Source organism: Macrobrachium nipponense, chromosome 30, assembly GCF_015104395.2.
Source record: "Macrobrachium nipponense isolate FS-2020 chromosome 30, ASM1510439v2, whole genome shotgun sequence".
In the NCBI taxonomy this organism is placed as follows: Eukaryota; Metazoa; Arthropoda; class Malacostraca; order Decapoda; family Palaemonidae; genus Macrobrachium; species Macrobrachium nipponense.
Genome location: NC_087218.1, coordinates 16302233 through 16307785, shown reverse-complemented (window position 1 = coordinate 16307785; position 5553 = coordinate 16302233).

Sequence of the window (5553 nt, the reverse complement as noted above, 5' to 3'; positions counted from 1 at the left end):
GATTGTTTTTATTTCAAATAGTCCGAGTAAATCTTTTGGTTTACGACAAAGAAATGAAAATTTTTGTTAAGGCGTTAGTGATTTATACTGTGTATATATATATATATATATATATATATATATATATATATATATATATATTATAATCTATATATATATATATATATATATATATATATATATATATATTTATATGCTATACATATATTTATATGTATACATACATACATATACATACATACCTACATACATATATATGGGGATACAATCCACAATGAAGTAAAATCCTCTTGTAGTTTAAAATTTCTTGTACAGGATTAAAGCTTTCGACCATCAACAGTTGATGGTCGAAAGCTTTAATCCTGTACAAGAAATATATATTTTAAACTACAAGAGGATTTTACTTCATTGTGGATTGTATCCCCATTTACTTAAGGGTACGACATAGTACCTGGCTTCTGCATATATATATATATATATATATATATATATATATATATATATATACTATATATATATATATATATATATATATAATATTGACAGTGACTCTGTTATTAGTATAATATTCAATAGAATATTTGTGTTTGTCATCCTGTCCTTTGCGAAGTCTTTTTGTTCTCGTGATATCATTAACTGCGCTGGTGATGATGCTTCGTTATAATGGAATTTACCTTTGTTACAGCGACGTATAATTTGTTGAATGGAAGCTGTCATTTGTTTTAAAACGGGTAACGGTGCTCGTTAAAGCGATGACGTCATACGTTAAAAGCGGCTTTTCCCCCCCGTGCTTCTCATCCACGAACGTTTAATTCTTTACCTTTTATAGACATCACCAGTTGAACTTTGGCAAATCCACTAGTTCATTAATTATTTCTTTTAGTGAAAGCCTAATAATATTCTCATTATATCTTAATATATTTTTTGTGTATTTATTCATTTTTCTTTTTTGATTAGTGAGATCTCTCCTCTCTGTATTTCCCACTACTTCCTCTTCTTTCTAATGAATACCTATTCTTTGGAAGCTTGAATTTCAAGTCAGTGGCTCCTGAATGTTTTGTAAAGTTTTTCACGAACTTTTTACAATTAAATCATTGTGGAACCGTTAGAAAATTTTATGAACTCTAGCGATAGAGAGTTTTTCCTAATTATTATTATTATTATAATTATTATTATTTATTTATTATTTAACTTTTTATTTATTTGGTAATTTGTTCCATATGAATAGGGATCACCATTTAAATAATAATAATAATAATAATAATAATAATAATAATAATAATAATAATAATAATAATAATAATATATTATTATTATTATTATTATTATTATTATCATTATTATTATTATTATTATTATTATCATCATATTATTTTGGACTGAAGATGAACCCAGGGAAGGGTTCGAAAGCTTTGTAAAGTGTTTTTAAATTATACGAGAACTCTTAAAAAAAATTGGTTTATTATTGTGGACTCCTTAAAACAAAATAATGATAATAATGTAGAAGAAGAAGAAGAAGAAGAAGAAGAAGAAGAAGAAGAAGAAGAAGAAGAAGCTCTGGTGGAAAATGGCTGCCTTTTTCTATTTTATTCATGTAATTATTTATTTATTTGGTAATTTTTCAGTTTTTTCTAATAACTAATAACTGGTCTTCTCTTTCTGTACTTCCTTTATCTCCTCGTGCTACTTCCTACTCTAAGTCAAGAACCTGATCTCCTCTTTCTGCAAAATAGTGAATTGACTCTTGATAAGTAGCATAAAAGACGATAAATTTTGGAATGGTTTCTATCAGAATGAATGGGTTAGGAAGCCATGAAGATAAAACAAAAAGAAAACGCATGATACTTTACTATATCACTATTATTATTATTATTATTATTATTATCATTATTATTATTATTATTATTTTATTATTATTATTATTATTATTATTATTATTGTTGTTGTTGTTGTTGTTCTCTAAAGGGTCCATAGTAATATCATTGTATAAGTTCTTGTAAAACTTTATACTAACTATACATAAGTTTTCGGAACCTTCTCTGGGACTGAAGATGAACCCAGAGAAAGGTTCGGAAGCGTGTGTAAAGTTTTCTTTATAAAGTTTAAACGAACTTTTTACAATTACGTACAATTGTAGACCTCATAGAACATTTTATGAACTCTCGTGATAGAGAGTTTTTCCTAATTATTATTATTATTATTATTATTATTATTATTATTATTATTATTTTATTATTATTATTATAAAAAAAGTGCTCATAGTAGCATGAGTCTTGAAATGGAGAAGCTATGTATATGTAACATATACGAAACTGTGGATTTGTTACTCTATTATTATTATTATTATGGTAATATACGTTGATGAAAGATTGTCCGTAAATGAAAATATTCGCTATTTGTCCTGCATGAAGTAAAATTCTTGGTCATTTTTCATAAATATTGTCTCAAACCTTCAGATATTTCTCAAAGATGCCTTAGAAAGGTAGAAGAAAGTACCCTATAATAAATGTAAAAGCTTAATTTCAGGGCCATAGGAAATAAGCAAGACATGAGCACGGCCTTTCTTGATAAGGGTGGTTTGTATAGATCAGTTATTATTATTATTATTATTATTTTTTTTTTTTTTTTTTTTTTTTTTTTTTGCTCTATCACAGTCCTCCAATTCGACTGGGTGGTATTTATAGTGTGGGGTTCCGGGTTGCATCCTGCTCCTCTAGGAGTCCATCACTTTTCTTACTATGTGTGCCGTTTCTAGATCACACTCTTCTGCATAAGTCCTGGAGCTACTTCAGCCTCTAGTTTTTCTAGATTCCTTTTCAGGGATCTTGGGATCGTGCCTAGTGCTCCTATGATTATGGGTACGATTTCCACTGGCATATCCCATATCCTTCTTATTTTCTATTTTCAGATCTTGATACTTATCCATTTTTTCCCTCTCTTTTCTCTTCAACTCTGGTGTCCCATGGTATTGCGACATCAATGAGTGATACTTTCTTCTTGACTTTGTCAATCAACGTCACGTCTGGTCTGTTTGGCACGTATCACCCTATCCGTTCTGATACCATAGTCCCAGAGGATCTTTGCCTGATCGTTTTCTATCACTCCTTCAGGTTGGTGCTCGTACCACTTATTACTGCAAGGTAGCTGATGTTTCTTGCACAGGCTCCAGTGGAGGGCTTTTGCCACTGAATCATGCCTCTTTTAGTACTGGTTCTGTGCAAGTGCCGGGCATTCACTTGCTATGTGGTTATGGTTTAATTTTTCGTATTTTTATTGCACTTCCTACATATGGGAGAGATGTTATTTCCGTCATCGTTCTTTGAACATATCTGGTTCTTAGGGCCTGATCTTGTGCCGCTGTTATCATTCCTTCAGTTTCCTTCTTTAGCTCTCCCCTCTGTAAGCCATTGCAATTGTCATCGCTGGCTAGTTTCTTTAGTCTGTCTCATGTATTGTCCGTGCATTGGTTTGTTGTGCAGTCCTCTGTTCTGTCTGTCTTCTCTCCGCTCTGTATATTTCTGGGTCTTCGTCTACTTTTATTAGTCCTTCTTCCCATGCACCTGTTAGCCCACTCGTCTTCACTGGTTTTCAGATATTGCCCCAGTGCTCTGTTTTCGATGTTGACGCAGTCCTCTATACTTAGTAGTCCTCTCCCTCCTTCCTTTCGTGTTATGTATAGTCTGTCCATATTTGCTCTTGGGTGTAGTGCTTTGTGTATTGTCATATGTTTCCTGGTTTTCTGATCTATGGTGCGAAGTTCTGCCTTCGTCCATTCCACTTTTCCTGCGCTGTATCTGATTAACTGGCACTGCATGTGTTTATGGCTTTTTATATATTTCCAGCATTGAGTTTTGACTTGAGTATCGCCTTGAGTCTCTGCATATATTCTTTCCTGATCGTGTCCTTCATCTCTTGGTGTTTTATATCCCTCCTTCCATTATTCCCAGGTATTTTGTATCCTGTCTCATCTATGTGTTGATGTTGCTCCCATCTGGTAGCTTTCTATCCCTTCAGTTCTCGTTACTTTGGCTTTGCCTTTTTGTACGTTGATTAAGGCGCATTTTTCTATTCCAAACTCCATCCTGATGTCCCCAGATACAATCCTTACAGTCTGGATTATGGTATCTATTCCTTGATGCTCTTACCATACAGCTTGATGTCGTCCATGAACATCAGATGGTGATTATTATTATTATTATTATTATTATTATTATTATTATTATTATTATTATTATTATTATTATTATGCAGAAGATGAGCCCTATTAATATGGAAAACCCACATAGGGGCCACTGACTTGAAATTCAAGCTTCCGTGAACTATGGAGTTCATTCGAAAGAAGTAATAACAGAAAGTAATGAAAAATACACTGAGAGGAGATCAGTTATTAGAAAGACAGATAAATTATCAAATAAATAAATAAAAAATATAAAAGCCAGCCTTATGCCAGCTCAGTTCTTGGCAGAAAGAGGGTATCAGTTATCAGAAAAAGCAGATAAATATTAACAAACTGATAAATGAATAAATACAAGAAAAAAGTAGCTCCATGCCAGCACAGGCTCTTGGCTCAAAGAAAGAAGTACCAGGAGGTATTAAAAACTACAGTAAGAGGGTATCAGTTATTAGAAAAGCAGATAGATTAACAATTTAATTAACTAATCAAACAAATAAAATTAAAAATGCTGGCCTTATGCCAGCACAGGTTCTTGGCTTAAATACGAGATGTTAAGCTTGGTAAGATATAGCTTATGAGGTCTAGAGTGGACCTGTGGTCTCTGCAGGACCCACCGAGACTTAAACAACGGTAAAAATAAATTCCATTTTTTTTTTTTTTACCCGGATGTGTTAGCTATGCAAATTACAGTTGTTCACTTTTTGGGAAATTGTGTATGAAGCCTGTGGTCCGTTATTTATTTGTTTAACAGTTAATCATTTGTCTTAATCCGTGTTTATTTAGAATTTTCATCACTTTCACATTTTATATTGTAGTTTTATATTGTATATTTATATTGCATGTTTTCTCTTGTTTTCTTCTACGAACATAGACGTTCTACCACCTGGTCTAAGAACACCAGATGATCGCTATTTTCCACATATTTCGAAACGATAACACAATCTCTCGCTGCAGACCATCCAATCATGCAAATCGCGAGAATAAAGAGGACCGCGTAATCCTCAAATTAGACCACTTTCTCCGGCTTGACCGCCTGCCTCTTCTTAACGACACGAAAGAGACGCCCGTTCACTATAAGCCGCCACCGGCGACAGAGGGCTCCCGATGACGTAACCGGGCGAGTTAGCCAGCCAGCCCGGTAGTCAGCCAGACGGCGAAGGGGAGAGAATGTCCCCTCGCGGTACGCCAGGTGGGCCCCAGAGAATCCGAGACAATTATCGACACCTGCGAGAGTGCGGAGAGGTTTCAGTTTCGTACGTAATGAGGCTTTCTAATGCTCCTAATGGCTGTCGCATATGCTTCTTCGGTCGGGTTTATAAAAGCTCTTGCATATTGCGGTGAGTGGGATTATGATGGGAGGTTCCAGAAGGAATCGGAAG